The sequence below is a fragment of the Watersipora subatra genome, chromosome 1, assembly GCF_963576615.1.
Source record: "Watersipora subatra chromosome 1, tzWatSuba1.1, whole genome shotgun sequence".
In the NCBI taxonomy this organism is placed as follows: Eukaryota; Metazoa; Bryozoa; class Gymnolaemata; order Cheilostomatida; family Watersiporidae; genus Watersipora; species Watersipora subatra.
Genome location: NC_088708.1, coordinates 79,302,851 through 79,325,186, shown reverse-complemented (window position 1 = coordinate 79,325,186; position 22,336 = coordinate 79,302,851).

Below are 22,336 nucleotides of genomic sequence, written 5' to 3'. Positions count from 1 at the left end.
CGCATTGTTGCATTTGTTTCTATCAGATCACCATCAGTTATACCTATCACTTGAGTCTGAAGTGAGTAGCTATGACCAGGAACAGGATGATGATCAGCTGATAGAAAATCTTTGGAGGTAATGTTCACATGAATTCTTCTTGAAGAGTCTTGCATTGATAGAGACTTGATAAAATCTTCACCTTAAAAATAAAACAACTACAAATTTGCAGAAAAGCATTTTACAACATTGTTCATCAACTGAAGGCCATCTTCGTATAACTCGTATATGATTCATGCAATCAGTATATGATTGGTAACATTTGCTGGACACATTTGTAAAAGAGTTTAACTGATAGAGGTTTAACTACTTTTGGGTAAAGTTTCAAACGATTTACAGTTATTTGCTAAAATTTAAATTAAATAGAGGCGTTTTTGGCTATTATATCTTTATTATATACGCCAAAGTTTTATGTGAAGTTTTCAATTACATCGTATGCACAGACAAACTCCACTATTTTGAATATAAAAAGCTCTTAAACAGCTTTAACAAAAGTTAGATGCTAGCCGAGAGTCGTATAGCTGATTTTTTGTTGAAAAAGAATTTTAAAAAATGTACATTTAAGTATGACTTGAATTCAGAAACAAGGTGACGTAAAAATGTGTTAGTTTTTTGCAACAAGTTGTTTGTTCAAAATGAGTTCAAAATATAAATCATGAATATTTAATTTGCTTGTGGTAGCAATCGCCAGAAAAAATTCAACTTCTGTGTAAATGACCAGATTACACCTTAGCATAATAATAATAGTAATAATAATAGTAATAATAATAGTAATAATAATACTAATACATGTAATTATAATATAAAAGAGAAATACTTTAAGTCTGCCTGATTGAAAAATATCAATTAAACTAAATTGTACACTATTACATGCTAATAGTTTTTAAGCACAAAAGTCAATTTTTAGCATACTTAGAGCTAACCATCAAATTGTGTCACTTTGGAAATTATTTTCATCTAGAAAAACATGTTTAATATACTTACAGTAGAGTGAAAAAATTATTGTTGCCACTGCTCATTTTAATGATATTAGTTGTTTTGGTTAAAAGTTATTAATTGTAATTAAAGCCTTGAGTATTGCAGTAAGTCTAGCAACATACTTAGGCGTACAGTAAGTCTAGCAACATACTTAGGTGTACAGTAAGTCTAGCAACATACTCAGGTGTGCAGTAAATCTAGCAACATACTCAGGTGTACAGTAAGTCTAGCAACATACTCAGGTGTACAGTAAGTCTAGCAACATATTCAGGTGTACAGTAAGCCTAGCAACATACTCAGGTGTACAGTATGTCTAGCAACATACTTAGGTGTTTAGTATGTGTAAAGCGTTGAGCATTGCAGTAAATCTAGCAACATACTCAGGTGTACAGTATGTCTAGCAACATACTTAGGTGTTTAGTATGTGTAAAGCCTTGAGCCATTGCAGTAAATCTAGCAACATACTCAGGTGTACAGTAAGTCTAGCAACATACTCAGGTGCACAGTAAGTCTAGCAACATACTCAGGTGTACAGTAAGTCTAGCAACATACTCAGGTGTACAGTATGTCTAGCAACATACTTAGGTGTTTAGTATGTGTAAAGCGTTGAGCATTGCAGTAAATCTAGCAACATACTCAGGTGTACAGTATGTCTAGCAACATACTTAGGTGTTTAGTATGTGTAAAGCCTTGAGCCATTGCAGTAAATCTAGCAACATACTCAGGTGTACAGTAAGTCTAGCAACATACTCAGGTGCACAGTAAGTCTAGCAACATACTCAGGTGCACAGTAAGTCTAGCAACATACTCAGGTGTACAGTAAGTCTAGCAACATACTCAGGTGTACAGTATGTGTAAAGCCTTGAGCATTGCAGTAAATCTAGCAACATACTCAGGTGCACAGTAAATCTAGCAACATACTCAGGTGTACAGTAAGTCTAGCAACATACTCAGGTGTACAGTAAGTCTAGCAACATACTCAGGTGTACAGTAAGTCTAGCAACATACTCAGGTGTACAGTAAGTCTAGCAACATACTCAGGTGTACAGTAAATCTAGCAACATACTCAGGTGCACAGTAAGTCTAGCAACATACTCAGGTGTACAGTATGTGTAAAGCCTTGAGCATTGCAGTAAGTCTAGCAACATACTCAGGTGCACAGTAAGTCTAGCAACATACTCAGGTGTACAGTAAGTCTAGCAACATACTCAGGTGTACAGTATGTGTAAAGCCTTGAGCATTGCAGTAAATCTAGCAACATACTCAGGTGCACAGTAAATCTAGCAACATACTCAGGTGTACAGTAAGTCTAGCAACATACTCAGGTGCACAGTAAGTCTAGCAACATACTCAGGTGTACAGTATGTGTAAAGCCTTGAGCATTGCAGTAAGTCTAGCAACATACTCAGGTGTACAGTAAGTCTAGCAACATACTCAGGTGTACAGTAAGTCTAGCAACATACTCAGGTGTACAGTATGTCTAGCAACATACTTAGGTGTTTAGTATGTGTAAAGCGTTGAGCATTGCAGTAAATCTAGCAACATACTCAGGTGTACAGTATGTCTAGCAACATACTTAGGTGTTTAGTATGTGTAAAGCCTTGAGCCATTGCAGTAAATTTAGCAACATACTCAGGTGTACAGTAAGTCTAGCAACATACTCAGGTGCACAGTAAGTCTAGCAACATACTCAGGTGTACAGTAAGTCTAGCAACATATTTAGGTGTTTAGTATGTGTAAAGCCTTGAGCATTGCAGTAAATCTAGCAACATACTCAGGTGCACAGTATGTCTAGCAACATACTTAGGTGTTTAGTATGTGTAAAGCGTTGAGCCATTGCAGTAAATTTAGCAACATACTCAGGTGTACAGTAAGTCTAGCAACATACTCAGGTGCACAGTAAGTCTAGCAACATACTCAGGTGTACAGTAAGTCTAGCAACATATTCAGGTGTACAGTAAGTCTAGCAACATACTCAGGTGTACAGTAAGTCTAGCAACATACTCAGGTGTACAGTATGTCTAGCAACATACTTAGGTGTTTAGTATGTGTAAAGCCTTGAGCCATTGCAGTAAATTTAGCAACATACTCAGGTGTACAGTAAGTCTAGCAACATACTCAGGTGCACAGTAAGTCTAGCAACATACTCAGGTGTACAGTAAGTCTAGCAACATATTTAGGTGTTTAGTATGTGTAAAGCCTTGAGCATTGCAGTAAATCTAGCAACATACTCAGGTGCACAGTAAGTCTAGCAACATACTCAGGTGCACAGTAAGTCTAGCAACATACTCAGGTGCACAGTAAGTCTAGCAACATACTCAGGTGTACAGTAAGTCTAGCAACATACTCAGGTGCACAGTAAGTCTAGCAACATACTCAGGTGCACAGTAAATCTAGCAACATACTCAGGTGCACAGTAAGTCTAGCAACATACTCAGGTGCACAGTAAGTCTAGCAACATACTCAGGTGCACAGTAAGTCTAGCAACATACTCAGGTGTACAGTAAGTCTAGCAACATATTCAGGTGTACAGTAAGTCTAGCAACATACTCAGGTGTACAGTATGTGTAAAGCCTTGAGCATTGCAGTAAGTCTAGCAACATACTCAGGTGCACAGTAAGTCTAGCAACATACTCAGGTGTACAGTAAGTCTAGCAACATACTCAGGTGTACAGTAAGTCTAGCAACATACTCAGGTGTACAGTAAGTCTAGCAACATACTCAGGTGTACAGTAGGTCTAGCAACATACTCAGGCGTACAGTAAGTCTAGCAACATACTCAGGTGTACAGTAAGTCTAGCAACATACTCAGGTGTACAGTAAGTCTAGCAACATACTCAGGTGTACAGTAAGTCTAGCAACATACTTAGGTGTACAGTAAGTCTAGCAACATACTCAGGTGTACAGTAAGTCTAGCAACATACTCAGGTGTACAGTAAGTCTAGCAACATACTCAGGTGTACAGTAAGTCTAGCAACATACTCAGGTGTACAGTAAGTCTAGCAACATACTCAGGTGTACAGTATGTGAACATTTGATAAATGAAAAGAAAAATAACATAGGTTATTGGAAAAGCAGAGTCGGGTAAACTATGCCATTTTGGTCCAAATAGAAACTCTATGCTAACATGCTAAATAATGTATTACCGTGAAACAGGCAGGAGACTTACTCTCGCAAGAGATGTTGGTCAATTGTATTTTTGAATCATTTACTAGACTCAAGTGATAAATCCAAACATAAACTCTGATGAACTCTGCCTTAGCCTGCTCATATGCATGCAGAGTTATTATGAAGTTACCATCAAGCTCCTTAGATGGTTCATACCCTTGACTGAAGCTTAGGTGTTGGCTTAAGAGATTGGAGACAGCTGAAACATACCAAACATAGAATGTAGATAATAAAGTTTAGACATAGTAAAAAGGCTTTTTGTCAACTTCAAGTTGAATTCAGCCTCCAGTAAGGGTACTTTTTTACATATTATGTATCAATTTTATGTACACAATAATAACCTCTCTGTCCAGAAACAAATGAGATTAAAAACGTTATCTGATAATCAATGACGCTAAAGCCAGTAAAGAATTTGAAAACTTTCTTCTAAAATATGGTGCTAACGAAATTTTCTCATATAACCAATTATCAAAGTAAATAGCTGCTGTCATACCTCTTTTTATTACTGTAGGTTTGCGATTAAAATAATAAATACTGGTATAAAATTCTGCTTAAGCAGCTGAAGCAAGAATACATTTATAGGCATTCTGTTCGTATTTGGTTTACTCATCAGCTTTTGTTTTTGTCAATCTATATACAGTAACAAGCTACAGGTTTTACTTGAGTCTACAGTTTTGGGGTCAGCTATATGCTTTTTTATAACAGCTGGTTTATTTGTAAAATTTTTGCCCTAATTTCCATTTGATCCCGGTAAAAGTCCCTGGATAGATTTTCTTTTTATAAATGTATATAAATAATCGTTATTATAGCAACAACCGTGTTTTTCATTCTATCTGTTTGGCACAAGGGTAAAAGATTGGGTTGTAAGATCGTTTCATACAAAAACCAAACTCTGAAAATCTGTCTTAACAGCCTAACACTCTAAAACCTGCTATAATCAACCATTTTGTGGTATTTCAGAATAATTATGCACATATTTATTTGTGGTTCTTGGTAACAGAAAAACTGAGCTAAAATAAAATAGAAGTTCAAAAATATTCACATTTATTAACAATTTTTCAAAACACATTTGGCAGATTTCCCAGGGCTAAGATAAAAAAACTACCTATATATAAAACACATTAGCGATTTAGCTGAAAGCTTGAATTGATGAAAAGTGTGATCTTTTTTTATAAAATTTGTTTTATTTAATTATCTTTTGAAGGATATATAAGTTCTTTTATTATTATATTAAGGTTATTTCACAACTAATACACACAAAATTCCAACAATTTAACAAAAATTAATCTTAAAAACTCTGAAATAGATTTTTTGGCATAAAAAATAAGAGGAAATAGGATAAAAGGTTTCTTCATAGACCACTGGCTCACGTGACTAATTAGAGTTTGTCTAGTTTTCTGCGTATTTTAAACAATCTTGTGTTCGCACCCAACAATCTGTTATTTTGCCTGCCTGGCAATTTACCAAAACTATTATCTGACAAAACTGACCATTGCGATTTTGTCAAATTCTTTGATAGTGCGTGGTTGCTACACTAAACTCGTACATGTAGATGTTAGTCTTTGGAGAGGCATCACTATCCCAAAAGTCAGAAATTAAACAACTTTTGCTATTGTTATTGATATTGATGTAAAAATGCAGAATAAGACTAAGATAGGCTAGCTTAGGGAATCTGCTTGGAGAATCTGCTTACAGAATCCGCTTCAAGAATCTGCTTAGAGAATCCGCTTAGATAATCTGCTTAAAGAATCTCCTTAGATAATCTGCTAAGAGAATCCGCTCAGAGAATCGGTTTAGAGAATCCACTTAGAGAATCCGCATAGAAAATCCGCTTCAAGAATCCGCTTAGAGAATCCGCTTAGAGAATTCGCTTAGAGAATCCGCTTAGAGAATCCGCTTAGAGAATCCGCATAGAAAATCCGTTTCAAGAATCTGCTTAGAGAATCCGCTTAGAGAATCCGCTTAGAGAATCCGTTTAGAGAATCCGCTTACAGAATTCGCATAGAGAATCCGCTTACAGAATTCGCATAGAGAATCCGCTTAAAGAATCCGCTTAGAGAATCCGCTTAGAGAGTCCGCTTAGAGAATGTAAGTTTGTATAACATCAACTATTAATGTACTGTTACATTAATACAAAATAAGTGCATTCATGTCTTGAGCTTTGACATGACTTGTGTAGCCCACATACATGACTCTCAAAAAATTAATTTAATAAACATTGACTAAGCACACAGGTCAAACACAGTCACTGTTTAGAAAGCTTGAAAAAACACTTTTCAATTAGTTTGAAAGGCCTGTTTCTAATGGTGTATGCTTTAAAATTGTCTGCAAGGGCTACCAGATTCACAAACATGCTATCAGAGACTGTCTAACAGCAAAATTGAGCTTGGTAGGAGAAAACACGGTGAGGTGAATATTCTTTTAGACTTGCGATACTTTACCACTCTAACATTTAAGGTGAGATAATGGGACTTATAATTATTCTATAAAATAATTATTATGTAATTTAAGTACATAATTAATAACCATTATTAAGATGGAAGGAATGCAGACATTGTAATTCATAAAAACCAGTAGTGGCAGCTACTGATCAAGGTGCTTGTATTCAGTTTGAAAAATAACTAAATTTCAATCCAGCAAGGGCATTTAACCATTAGTCTTGCCCTCATTTATCAAATGGACAAATCATGCATGTATTCACTCTAGTTTATTGGTCTAAGCTGGCTAAATGGTGATGATTTTCTCAGTCAAAGTTGTCCTGGCATTCATTTAGCCACATGAAAAGAGTTGGAAGCCTGCTACACATGATACACCATGTCTAGATGAAGATGAGCTACCAAAGAAAATCACAAGATTCAATTCTGCTGTCAACTTATACACATCAAAACCTACATTTAAACATGTGTGCATGATTTGTGAAAAGAAGGTGTGGTATTACTCACACAAATCAACTACATACTTACAAAGCTGGCCTTCATGTGGCCAAAACTGTGTCTGCTGGTATGTCCATCTATCCTGTAAATTAACCTAAGATATGATTTCTTCAGTTGCTTTGACTATGATTAAGTAATTGATAAGTAATTGATGAGCAGTGCCCATAATTGTTTTGCAGACCAACTTGCACTGGTATGGCACCAATGTTTGGCATCATATTGCCCTACAAGCAACTATGGCCTCCAACAATGGATTTAAACTCCTTGTGACATCTTCAAGCATGGTTTTACGTAAGCAACTTGCTAATTTTGCGAGCGGTGCACATGTCTACATATGCAGATAGGTTGAAGAATGCTGCTACCATCAAACAGGAAGAATGTGTATTTTGTAGAAATTTGATCAAGATATGGTTGCTTTAGAGATGGCCCCTCATAACAAGTGTTATGACAAGTATATCTGCATAATGCTCGATACACAACTGCGTAGTTGGTGAAAAGATTGATCAATCTTGCCTCAACCGAATCAATTAAGATTGTTCACTACTTACCTATGGTATTTTGGAACTTTTTATGTAAGGGGACAAGCAGAGAGCTGTGCCTCTAACTGCAGTTTGTGGAAATTACAACCCAGATTCCCAGAGGGCAACTGAGTTAGAAACCTTCTCAGAGGACTAGTTTATATCTATAGCAGACATGATCAAACTACCATAAATACAGTGACTCCAAGCTACTGAGGATGTGGGGCCATCCTTGTGGATGCTATGGCGCTTATCGATGTCCTGCCTGCCATCGCCATCCCTTTAATATTCCGTCAACTTGCTGATACCATTCTCGATGCGCTTATTGCTCATACTAAGAAGTACAAGGCTGCTTGTGTGGATTTTGTGATCAAAAACTTTTGCAAGAATAGAGCTACTAAGCCAACTAAGCTCGAAGATCAACTTCCAATGTGAAAACTTCATAGGTTTGCACGATTTCTCTAGCTGTGATGCAGTTTCATCCTTTGCAGGCAAAGGAAAAAGGAGTCATAGGAAACTCATCAAAACAGAAGTCGACTCTGAGAATCATTTAAGTTTCGGAGCAACTTTATTCTCTCTGTGAGACTTATACATGCAGACTCTATGGCCAAGAAGATAGCACCCAGGAAAATGGCACAGACTTCAACTGACTAAGGAACAGGTTTTTGTGTCTAGGTCTAGGCCAGTCAGTCCCTCCTTTCAATCGCTGAAAAAACATGCACATTGTGTCAATTATGTAGCAGCTACCTACATGTATATAGAAAGAGGCAACAACATAACTTGTCAATGTAACATTTTCTTCTTTACATCGGCGGATACTGGGTAGGAATAACGATGAGTATGCAGTAAAGTGTCACACCAGAATCATTGCCTCACCTGATATTCTACAAGCAGTTTTATGGGAGTTTCAAAGATCCAGGTGCCGAGGGAACTGATGTGCCAGTATCATGGCAAAGCTACCATACACAGAGCTTTGCACATGTGTGCACTAAGACAAAACTGAAGCGAGAGTAGCAGAGGATGCCGATGGTGAGGACATTGACTAAGAACTCAACATATTGAACAAATAGTTAGGATATGCGATATTTTGAAATATCCCAGTTCCTTTTGTAAGACTGTTGATATTAGCTACTAATAATACAACTAATAATAATGTTAATAATAATCACCATGTTCACACTGTTTTCAGCATTCTTATTGTCTATGATTCATCAGTGTCAGGTTATAAAACATACTTATAGTGTTTTGATTTTTTTTCATAAAGTAAAGCTATTAAAGATGTAGTTGCGTCAAAAATGAAATTAGGACCCATAAAAGGCTAAAACATCAGCTACAATTTGATGCCATTTTTGTCTTTGTAGACCAACCCTGTCCAGAGATATATGCGTTTGAATGAGGCCCTCTTTTAAAAAGCTTACGTTCCAGCGGGTGGCTATTTCGTGACGTCACAAACTTGTTATCTGAAACGAAACCACAAGCGATAAATATGAGGTCGATTCGTTAGCCAATCATGCGTGCGAAATTTTTATATAGGCCGTAATAAATGTTATCACTCCTAAAATGCGTTGTCTGTGATCTCGAAGATTCTCTTAATTAGATCTCGTTACTGATTCAACGCGTTTCAACAATTACTAAGTTATACATAGTTTTAAAATGGCTTCAAGTTCGAGCGACCGCTACTCAGAGTTATCTAAGCAACTTTTAGTAAAAGATTAGAGTAGACAACCTATGGCCAAAGCTGACAGGCGTCAGCAGCGTTTTGCTGCAGAAGAAGACAGAATGGAGGTAAATTAACTTAGAGTCTTCTATACTTTAGTAAATGTAATATTTTTTATAGTCATAAATACATATACTAATTAATAAAATGATAATTCTTTGCTATCTCCAATCATCGTTTCATAGCTTATCTGCCGTTTTACCTAGCTGTAATATTTTTTTCGAATTTTCTTTGGTAAATTAGAGTCATGATTACAAATTATTTTCACTCGTAGGAAGTGGGTAAAATCGATTGATCATTGCAAATCTTTAATTTCCAGAACCAAAGCTTCGAATCGTTGGCTTGGCGTACTTGTGCCTTTATTAAATGTTTATTCGTTTTTAAAATTACACTCGCAATCTATTTAACTCCCAATTTGGAAGCTGTCAATAGATACGCTTTAGAATGACATATATTTATTGCATTTTTTTTACTGATTACAGAATGTTTATGTCGTCCCACCAGCCGAAGAAGCTTTGTCAGTGTGGAAACTGCCATAAAGTGGAAAGAGAGACTTGAATGCGTGCTGCATAAGCCATGATGTTTTGTTTGAGTTTGTTGCAGTAGATGAATTTGTCTTATTGTATCAGCTAATACTATCTGAGTGGCCACAACTTGATGAATATTTTTAATAAAAGTTTTATGCCGAGATGAAAATATTTTTGCTTGTAAAAATTATATAATAAAATAATATTGTTGAAGATAATGCAAAACATGATTTGCAGAATATTGTAGTGAATCGGATATGGTATATGGGTGTCCGCAGAACTGGAGAATGTGAGTTCAAATCCAGTTTGCAGCAGACTTCTCATTCTTAAAACTCTATCCCTGTCTATATTCTTTTCAAAGAGGTGGCTTGCTTATTTCACTTACCCTAGGACACTTAAGTATTCGCGGCATCTAACTTTCGCGTTTTCGCGGAGTCATCATCACGCGAAAAATTCATGCGCGAAACTAAACTATCATAACGAACTAGCGAAAATTCGAAATTAAATAGCTATGTTCTACGCAGGCCTGTATTCACTGGTTGCAAGTTGGGGGGCTAATGTTAGACGACTAGTTATGAACATCTGGGGTGTGGAGAAGGGGGGGGGTGCTGTAAGCTCCCAACAGGTTTCTCTTATGTAGGGCCTTAGCCGGGCCTCTCACGTGAAGTTTTAAAAAATTTTATTGGCAAGTATCAACATTTTTCTATTTTTTGAGATTTACTTTGTTTTAGCTGATGTGACTGACAAAACGTTTTAAAATTAAAACAGGCAAAACTTGTATGCAGTTAAAAAGCTCAGAAAGAAGACATCTTTTTTTAAGCGTTTTAACAAAGATCATTTTTGCCGATTTTATTTCAAGTTCATTAAGTAGGATATGGGCAAGCAGATGTTTGCTAAAACTTGATATTTTGCAAACCTTTATAAAAGTCGTTAACAAGAATATTTTGCCGCTGATGAAGATAATAATGACGCCTAAGAACTACTAAAAGTTGACGTTTGTATCTATGGCTTCGAATAAAGTGATATTCTACAGCGATAAAAACCTTTCTATAGCCGTTGGACTATGAAATTCCTAAAAAGTTGGGGCGTCTTAGCCGGCCAGCTGTCCAAGGGAATACGGCCCTGTAGTTCATTGATATCCACAACAAAATCGTGATATTAGAAATGCAGATAATTTTGTGTGTGATTGAGCTCATTGGGAAATTTCTAGTAAATTCGTTAATACACCGAATGAGCAGCATGGCAAAGCAAATTAAGATAACAAGTTTTTTTGGAAAAGCCAAGACAAACGAAGAAGATGATGATATCAGTTTAGTCACCGAATTTGTAACTGATGAGGATGAAAGTCTGGTAGGTGAAGTCATACAATTAAATAATACTTATTGTAGTGATGAATTTTACTGCCAACCAAAAACGATAACAACCCTCACCAGGTCCAACCATGTTATACAGTTCTGGTTGTGATGTTGGTTGTTATCTATTTTCTTTTTTATGAGACATGTACTGTATTTGATTTTTTTTTAAATTTGAAATATTGTGAACTCAAAACGTGCCATGGCCATCGCTTGCTATAAATACTTGAGATCTAATATTGGTACCATATCGGTCACGACGGAAAGGACCGAGACGTCATTGATAGTCCAAGAAACAAATGGCAGCAAGCGATCACGTTGAATTATCGATTTTTGCCATACATTTATACCTGCGGGTTACAAATACAAACTAGTCGCAAATATAACAACTTTTTTTTACTAGAGGACCGGACCTGAGGAATCTAATTTGTTTGTTCCACTGTATTTATTTTCACATCACTATATTTTCGCACTCATCAGAGCTGCGAAATTAAGTTGCAGCGAAATTTTACTCTGTGTGCTACTCACGAAACTAAATACTAGCGAAATATAAGTGTCCTAGGGTATCTAGTATTCGGTAAGAATACTACTAGCAAGAAACGAGTACGTAGGCAATAGGTAATAGGCGATATAATGTGGGCGGGGCTTATGGGAGGCTGTATATCGTTTGTATGGGTAGATGCAGAACTGTGCTGATACAAAGACCGCGTTCTACAAAAGTGACTTGACATAATTACCGTAGATCGGTAGAATTGGTAGTCGGTACCCAAATGTTTACACAACATTTGGAGAAAGTGAGTAGAACAAATTTTCAATTTTCGTTATTTGAGGCCTTTTAAACATTCATAATAATGCATCTGTAGCAGGATTTAAAATTTTATTCTAGCCAACATGAGCAAATACAAAATAAGATATATGCCAATAGAGCCGCGTAAGACTAGACTTTTATCGCAAATAGCCGATGTGGATACGAGAGATAGAGACAGGTTGCCAAACGCGTGACATCATTTTTGGCGAGGCTGGGCACATTTTTGTGGCCTGAGCGTTTTTACTGCGATCAGATATTTTCGGTTTTAATCTTCAAATATCTTGGCAATGTGATCGCGTAACACAACAAACAACATATCAACTGATAGAGAAAAAAAAATGCTTTCTTTTAAGATCAACTTAAATTTTGACGCAACTACATCTTTAAACCATACAATTATATACACATGTATATATACGTATATACATGTATACTTGTATATAGTTTACATGTGTGTGTAACAATCTTAGGACATGGAATGTTCGAAAATAGATAGAAGATGAATTTTGACTTAACCACTAACATTCCAAATCACTGCCAAATAATTATGATGAAAGTTGAAAATCTGATGCTTCTATGGAAGGATTCTTATTTACAGGGGAGATTAATCCAAAATATCATTTTATTAAAATTCTCATAGAAGTGGGAATGGCAGCTGCGGCAACTCTTTGGTTTTGAATTTTCCATATCCAAATTAGTTTAAATCACTGCAGAATTTGCCTCTGAAATGCAACGGAAATGCAAGATAAATTGCCTCGGCCTATAGCCTAGATTAATATTTCACTGTTATACTGAAAGTTCCAAAGATAATCTTGCTCACACATTTACTGCTGCCACCATGTTAGATTATTACAGTTAAATAAATAACATAGCCTGTCTGAACGCTCCATATTTAATACGTTTTTCATAAGTCACACACAAATGAACATGAGTCACTAAAAACTTCCAGAACAGTGGGTGTGGTTAACAGCACTATAAACATAGGGGTAGACAACTCTTTATAATACAACAAAAATAAAGAGAATTTTGATGATATTGGACAAAACATTCATTAGTAGTAATTCTCCTAGTTATGAGTGTGCCTAAAATATTTTCCTGTACACGTTTCTTGTATTTAATTTGCTCATTTTATTAGACTCATAATGAATTAACCATTCAAAAAACCAAAAAAAATTGGTTGGACAGTCTACAAATTAAAAACACCACACACACCTGGAAGCTAGTAAATGAACACTTCAATTAAAATTCTATGATAATTACTCGTACGATGTACATGCATACAAAGACTAACATGACATGATCACTGCAACTCAAAGCTCGTAGTATGTCAAGCTAATCTATATATCTGTGGTCGTTCGGTGTTTGTAGTATGTCAAGCTAATCTATATATCTGCGGTCGTTCGGTGTTTGTGGTATGTCAAGCTAATTTATATGTCTGTGGTCGTTTGGTGTTTATCCAGCTAGAGCGATTAAAATCTAGCCATGATAAAATTCATATTGCAGGAGATTTGATCTTGGAACTTCTCATTCACATGGTGACAAGCTAATCTATTAGGCTACACAGGATGCAACGAATCCATTGGTGATACAACCAATTATCTGGGTTAAAATATGCATAGGGATTCTGCATTACGCGCAACGTCACTAAACGGATACGGTCATCCCTCGCTCTATTGCCCCTCATTTTTCGCTGCTTCAAAGATTTTTTTACAGTGCATTGTACCCTGATTAGCTCAGGAGCTTTACTGTTGTCTACAAGTAAAATATTGATGCTATACTCTTATTGTTTTTTCACTTGTCAACAGTTTTCGTTTCGGTACATTCTGCCACATTTACGTATGCAAATTTTTTCGTGACAAAACCTGCAATGTCGAAGAAACGTTCTGCACCAAAAAAGAGGCCTCCAAATGCGCCATAGAGGCTGAGAAAGAGGCCTAGTGTTGCAACAAAAGTTACATTTCTGTACATGCTAAAGGGAGGTGAAAGCTATGCAACTGTAGAATACCTTACAAAATAAATTAATTTTCGGTTCGCTCCATAAAGAAAGAGAAAAATAATATAAAGATGACAGCAGCAATATTAATTACCGATATTAAAATTGTTTTTAAACCAATTTCACGCCTTCAAATAGGTTTAGATTTTTTGTTTCTTTCCATAGTACAGTATTCCATTGTAAAATAATAAAATAAAGCTGACAACTTCACAGATTTCACTTGTCACAGGTTACCGTATTTTTAGAATGCAACTCCCGTGATATATGAAAGACGACTGTACTAGCTTACTCAAATTAGCCAAAGGTAAGTACATTACCTGCCACTGTTTATAAACTGTTTTGTAATACTCGTGCAGTGCTAGGCATTGGGCTATTAAAATCATAAAACATAGGTCATTCAACTAAAGTTGAAAAAACTGGTCAATGAGGGCCAGAGGTGCTGGATTAAAAATTACAGGCGTATTGCCTGTACATTGGATGGTTCAGCAATAAAATTCAGCGAAAACCACACTTTTTAGAGAGGTGAGTGGAGTATTTATATCTTGTGTTGCTGGTGAGTGAAAAGGTACATATCTCTTATCAACTCAGTCTTGTTAATTATTATTTGATGAGTAGAGGCTTGTGACACCTTCAGTGAAAGATTTTGTCAACTCTACTGTGTCCTCATGTAAATACCAACATATTCATAAGCAATGGATTTCATAGAAAATAGGGTGCTTGAAGAGTATTAAATTTCAAAGCTAGGTAATTTCATTGTTCCTACATTTGGTCAATTTTGAGGCAGCTGTTATATAAAAACTAATCAGCAGGTAGATTGCTTGTTTTACTTACGGATCACAACTTGTGCGGTCACGCACTCTGATGCAAGAGTACCATTCGAAACAGTCTGAAGCTTCATTTGAACAACTACTCCAGTTCTTGTTTCAAATTGACTCTCAGTTTTACCCTCGTTGTAAGTCTACAGATCAATGCAAGTCTAGAGATCAATGTAAGTCTAGAAATCAATATAAGTTTAGAGATCAATGTATGTCTAGAGGTCAATGCAAGTCTGCAGATCAATGTACATCTAAAGATCAATGTAAGTCTAGAGATCATTGTAAGTTTCGAGATCAATGTTAAATACGAATTGCTCAAGTGAACTGAATGAATCTGAAAAAGATCAGTTTTAGGAAGAAACAAAGTTGTATTATTTAAAGTAAGTAAAAGTAAAGGACTTACAAACTTATTAAAGGTAGGATTCAAACAGTTAGCAGTGCAATTAACAACTAGGTAGTCATATTCACTCATTGGCAAATCCCATGAAATGTGAAGATGTTTTTTGAGGATGTACTTTAAGTTAGTTGGAGGACACGGAGCTGAAAATAAGAGCATTATGTAATGATAACATTTTAGCTCGCATTGCTCAGAGATCATGGAGAACCAAACTTCTTAATATCCAGACCATGTTAGATTACAACTGTTTATGGCGCTGAATTGAATCATGGCCAAATCCAAACGAGAAAAGCATGAAATAACCTTTTTATTCACAATATGTATGCGGCATTTGCACAACTCATTTATCCAAAAATGTAGAATGATGAGCAAGTACATGTACTTATTAAGTCCATTCACTTTTGTTACATATACATGTTGTATATAGTACTTACTAAGTCTGACAGTGTAAGGAGTGCTAGGATCACTCCCAAAGTTCTCAATAGAAATTGTAGCAACAAAGGTGGCATGTCCGCACAGTTTACTTCCATTAGCGGAGGGCTCATATGAAATACTCAAAGTTTGATTGTTACTGTAAGGAACACTGTGATTATATGAAAAAGGAATGCTTCCTGTCTGTACTGATGTGATATGAACGTGCACTGTTCTCATATCATCCCTGTCCACTGAATATCTCACTAGAGCCTGTTTATTGGTTTCGTTCACAAGCACATCTGTTACTTCAATGATTGGAAGTGCTAAAAGGAGACATGAAGAAATTTACTACATCTAAAAACTCATTTAATGATTACAGAATTGAAACTACTTTAAAGTCTTATATATTTTTAAAAATCATTAATAAGCAAATGTTTTGCAACGTTTTCTTTTTATGGAACCCTTTCATGAGCATGTATAAGAGAAGAGTATAATATGAGAATACATGGTGAAAGTATATGGTGAGAATTTAAGTTGAGGGTATAAGATGAGAGTATAGGATGAAAGTATGAGATGGGAGTATAGGACAGTATAAGATGAGGGTATGAGATAAGAGTATAGGATGAAAGTATGAGATGGGAGTATAGGACAGTATAAGATGAGGGTATAAGATGAGAGTATAGGATGAAAGTATGAGATGGGAGTATAGGACAGTATAAGATGAGGGTATAGGATGAAAGTATGAGATGGGAGTATAGGACAGTATAAGATGAGGGTATAAGATGAGAGTATAGGATGAAAGTATGAGATGGGAGTATAGGACAGTATAAGATGAGGGTATAAGATGAAAGTATAGGATGAAAGTATGAGATGGGAGTATAGGACAGTATAAGATGAGGGTATAAGATGAGATTATAGGATGAAAGTATGAGATGGGAGTATAGGACAGTATAAGATGAGGGTATGAGAAGAGAGTATAAGATGAAAGTATGAGATGGGAGTATAGGACAGTATAAGATGAGGGTATGAGAAGAGGGTATAAAATGAGAGTTAATGGTGAGAATATATGGTAAGAATATAAAAGAGAGTATAAGATGAAAGTATATGGTGAGAGTATGATGAAAGTATAAAAAGATGGTATAAGGTGGAAGTATAATATGAGAGTATAAGATGAGGGTGTAAGATGGGAGTATATGGTGCAAATATATGGTGGGAATATAGGAGAGAGTATAAGATAAAAGTATATGGTTGGAGTATATGGCAAGAGTATATGATGAGAGTGTAAGAAGAGGGTATAAGATGAAAGTATAATATGAGAGTTTATGGTGACAGTATATGATGAGAATATAAAGGAAGATAAGATGTGAGTATAATATTAGAGTATAAGATGAGGGTATGAGATGAGGGTATGAGATGAGGGTATGAGATGAGGGTATGAGATAAGAGTATTGGCATCGAAAATTGAATTTTTGATGCCAAACAAGACCGTATTTAAAATTAAAAATTTATTGTAATTCTGAGTTTGGTCAGTCACTTTGGAATCAATGGAACCAGTTGGATCAGCTATTTTGATAACAACAAGAACTGATGTAGCCTTAAATCAAATGTCAACCACTCAAATGCTGTTGATTTGTTTTTATAAATTAGCACGAAAATGCAATTACATGTAAAAGTATTGCTCAAGTATAGCAATAAATTTTTTAGAACAAAATAGTAGCTTCGTACTGGCGTTGAATTTGCAAACCCTTGTTCTTCAGTCAGACCTGTTAGCCACTACACACCACAGGCTTACGTGCCAAACTATAGAATTATTGCATGCCTACTTATTACCCCTGCCAATCTTTAATAGACACACACGCACGCACACACACATCAAACTTCAGCTAAAAGAAAGATACTCCTTAGAAAAAAATGCGTGCCCCATACTTTCCCAAAATGCTACAACTATATGTTGCATAAACTTAATTAAATGTACAACACACACGGCAATGAACAAAATTTTTTATTACAAAGTTGGAATAATAATTATTGTTGTATGTGTTAATTGAAGATACAATTTTTGTGCCAAAACTTTATTACTAGGCAATGCTAGGAATTTAGCTATCTCCATAAACGCAGTAGTCAGCATGACCGGCAAATGTTGCCGTAGTCCTAAGTAATTCACAAAACTATAGAACTGTTTTTTGGCCTTGTCTTCTCTAAAGGTTGAGGGAAAGTTTCCGTAAGCCATTCGGGGTAGGCATTCCACTTGACAAGTGTGCTCTTAGAGGGTAGTGGTTGTGGCTCTCTTTGGAGTGCTCAGCTCACACCAAACCTGTTTGGTAGAGAAGCCAAACTTAGCTCACAGTATGTCAAAGAGGGCCTTCACTTGGTTGGCTTGACCACACATTTCTGCCTTCTTTTGCAGAGCTTCTTGGAGACGCAGTAAACTGTCGCTCTCTGTCTAGTGGTTTGCCTCTACCACCTTTTGGCATCGGCTGATGATATACTTGATGTCTTTTGATCCAGAGCACTGAGAGGAGTTAAATTGGAGAGCCGGGCCAGACTTGGGGCACCAACATCATTCTCTCAAGTACCTTGCAAGACAGTCAGCAGGGCCAGACTTGGGGCACCAACATCATTCTCTCAAGTACCTTGCAAAACAGTCAGCAGGGCCAGACTTGGGGCACCAACATCATTCTCTCAAGTACCTTGCAAGACAGTCAGCAGGGCCAGACTTGGGGCACCAACATCATTCTCTCAAGTACCTTGCAAGACAGTCAGCAGGGCCAGACTTGGGGCACCAACATCATTCTCTCAAGTACCTTGCAAGACAGTCAGCAGGGCCAGACTTGGGGCACCAACATCATTCTCTCAAGTACCTTGCAAGACAGTCAGTACCTCAATTCATGCTCCAAGTGCATCTGCTGTTCATCTTGTTGCAAAGAATAACATGCAAGAGACTGCCAGTGGTCTCTTTCTCTCATCTCATTCGGCCTCTTTATATACTATATTGTTTCTTGCTGAATCCGCCCCATCTTTCTCTCGGGCTTGTGTCAGCCTCGGCAACTATCTCTCGACCACTGGGTACTCATCAATGACCGTGTCTTCTGTTAAATCCAAACTTGGCTCGGCCATGTTGTCAGCTTTGAGGTCGACTTTAAAGTTGGCTAGACCGCCGGCTCTGGTCTGGGCAATCTTCCACCACAAAAATGAAAACTAGTGAACACTCAAGTTCCCTAGAACAATGCCCGATGAGATATGACTGCTTTGCAAAGTAAATTGTTTAAAACGAATTCAGTTGTGCAAGTAATGTTTAAAATTATTATATGCAAGCTGTACTCACCCGAGCTAAATTCTATCCTCTTTGGCCAGAGGCTGCGAACACGATGTTTTAAAGAATAGATATAGAGGGTTTGACTCATGTTTATGGTAGGATACTCCAAAATATTTGAGTTGCCAATAGGAATACGTTCAGTTTGGTTATCTCCTCTGTTAGTCTGATAGTATATTAGCACCGTATCAAACTGATTTATGTCTGATCTTCTGTTTTGTACATTCTTCAATATCAAATACTTGTATGGCTGAATAGTAAAGATAGTACTTGTTCTAGGAGCTACAAGTATTATAGGATGTTTTATAGCATGTTTGTAATATATGAATACAATCAAAAGTCTAATTATCGTACAAATATACACTCACAACTAATAAAAATGAGCAAGTGCTAAAAAATGTTTTTTTATGTCCCAGGAATATAAATATCAAAAAATTGACACAGAACATCTTCCGCTCAGAGTATTATTTAAAATTATGTACATAATTATTATAATTATAGTTAATAATAGGATAATATATTATATTTATACATATATATGTATATATATATATATAAATATATAATTATATGAATATATATATATATGAATATATATATATACTAGCTGCATTATCCGGCGTTGCCCAAATAATACAAAAGTCTTTGGACAGAAAATTGATTTTTATTCAACATATAACAACATTTGCTATTCTAACGTTCAGACTACATATCATGAGAAAAGTGTTTCGTGCAGTAGGTCAAGTAAATTAAAAAGATAAAACAACTATAAAAGGGTTTAAATGTAAATGTAAAATAATTAGTAAGTAATAGCTAAATTAAGTCTGTTGGTAGGGGATAGATAGTACTTGTATTAGGTGTACGTATTATATATATTAGTATATATATTGTTTATATAGATGTATATATATATATAAAAAAGAATTGTATTTATGGTCACGTTGTATATAAAAGTGCTCTAAGCTTCCTGAGCTGATCTAAAATAGACTCTGCTCTAGACTCTGAACCGCTCTAACTCGGGTCTCCTACCAGAGACCTGAGAGTTTGAGCACTCGCCTCAAGATCTTAGCTGTTCCCAATAGCGCAATGTTCCCACTATATATATATATATATATATATATATATATATTTGAAAAATTATTGCGAAAAAAGTAAACTTTTAGTATTTGCGTTACAAATTTGTTTCGTGCGAAGCACTCCTCAGACGCAATTGTACTAAAATGAAAAGCTTTACCGAATGTGCCAAAATATCAGAAATGGGCTCGCTGTGTTAATCATGTAATTTAGTGCTAAGTGTAACCGAGAAGATAACTCCTAGCATGTCTGCAATTAGAAGTCAATTCATTTCTTTTATTTAATGTGCCTAAGTGTGGTTTGCATATTATGAAGTATTTTTCAAGTAAACATAATTTGCATCGTTTTGTCTTGTTTGTATATGGTTGTGCTTGAGCTAATATTTTCCATGTTATGTTGTATGTTGAGTTGTTTTCTTTCAACTTCCAAATGTGTTTGCTCAATTCTGTGTGGTGTTGTTTGTTTTTGTGGTTAAACGAGGCTTTATGGTTGCTGTATCTAGTTTTAAATTCGGTTGAGCAAAGTCCTATGTAAGTCGCTACGTGGTTGTTTGTATTGGTGCTGACTGTTGCTTGATATATCACATTTTTGGCTCTGCATTTTCCTTCCAAAGGGCAGTTGTTCTTTTGTCTGCAATTGCAACTTTTTTCATTGTCTTCTTTTTGTAGTGTACTGGTTTTATTAAGGGTTTTGTTGCTCCCATCAATGATTGTTTTCATGTTTGGCATTACTGAGTAGCTCAGTTTTAAGGTTTGTCTATTAAATATTGCTTGGAGTGGGTGTTTCTTTGGAAAACATGTTGTAACTATGCTGAAGAATTTTTGTCCAATATTGGTTATGTACCATAATAATAATAATAATAATGGTACCATGTAATTTTTCTTTGTCTGTTACGTTTTTTAGGTTTATTCATGTTGGTTTCATATTGTAGTTTGCTGTTGTATTCACTCTTGTGGAGTGCTTCTTGGTATGGTTGCACTGTGCTGTTAAAGCGGCACTAAAGTTGCACTGTGCCGTTAAACAAACAACACCACACAGAATTGAGCAAACACATTTGGAAGTTGAAAGAAAACAACTCAACATACAACATAACATGGAAAATATTAGCTCAAGCACAACCATATACAAACAAGACAAAACGATGCAAATTATGTTTACTTGAAAAATACTTCATAATATGCAAACCACACTTAGGCACATTAAATAAAAGAAATGAATTGACTTCTAATTGCAGACATGCTAGGAGTTATCTTCTCGGTTACACTTAGCACTAAATTACATGATTAACACAGCGAGCCCATTTCTGATATTTTGGCACATTCGGTAAAGCTTTTCATTTTAGTACAATTGCGTCTGAGGAGTGCTTCGCACGAAACAAATTTGTAACGCAAATACTAAAAGTTTACTTTTTTCGCAATAATTTTTCAAATATTTCATACTCCACTAATAATCTTTTAGGTTTTTAGTGTAGAGTTCTCTTTTTATATGCTTTTGCACTTGCTTTTAGTTAATATATATATATATATATATATATATATATATATATATATATATATATATATATATACATATATATATATATATATATATATATTGGCTGGTGAGTGTAAAAATTAAGCGAGGCATCTATCAAGGTGACTCCTTATCACCGTTGCTCTTCTGCATATGCCTAAACCCTCTAAGCAATATGCTGGAAGAGACTCAATATGGGTACCAGTTTAAAAGTGGCACCAAGATAAACCACCTCTTTTACATGGATGACATCAAGCTGTACGCTAACAAAGAAAGGGACATTGATTCGCTAATACACCTCACTCAGGTATACAGCAAGGACATCGGAATGACCTTCGGTATTGAGAAATGTGGAAGGCTAATTCTTAAAAAAGGCCATTCTATGCTCACAGATGGCCTAAAATTGCCAAATGGTACCATCAAAGATATAGAAGAAGGGTACAAGTACTTGGGGATTATGCAAAGCAACATCAACCACGAAGCCGAGGTACGTCACAAAGCCATTACCGAATACAAGAAACGCCTTCGGCAGGTCTTACGGAGCCAGCTCAATGCCAAGAACCAAGTCATGGCAATAAATACCTACGCACTGCCAGTAATAAGATATCCAGCAGGCATTATAAAGTGGACTGAGGAAGCCATCAAAGAAACAGATATAGCAACTCGTAAACTGCTGACCATGCATGGAGCACTTCACCCAAAATCTGATACTACTAGATTGTATCTCAATAGGAAAGATGGCGGTAGGGAACTCAAAAGTGTACAGCAGACAGTGAAA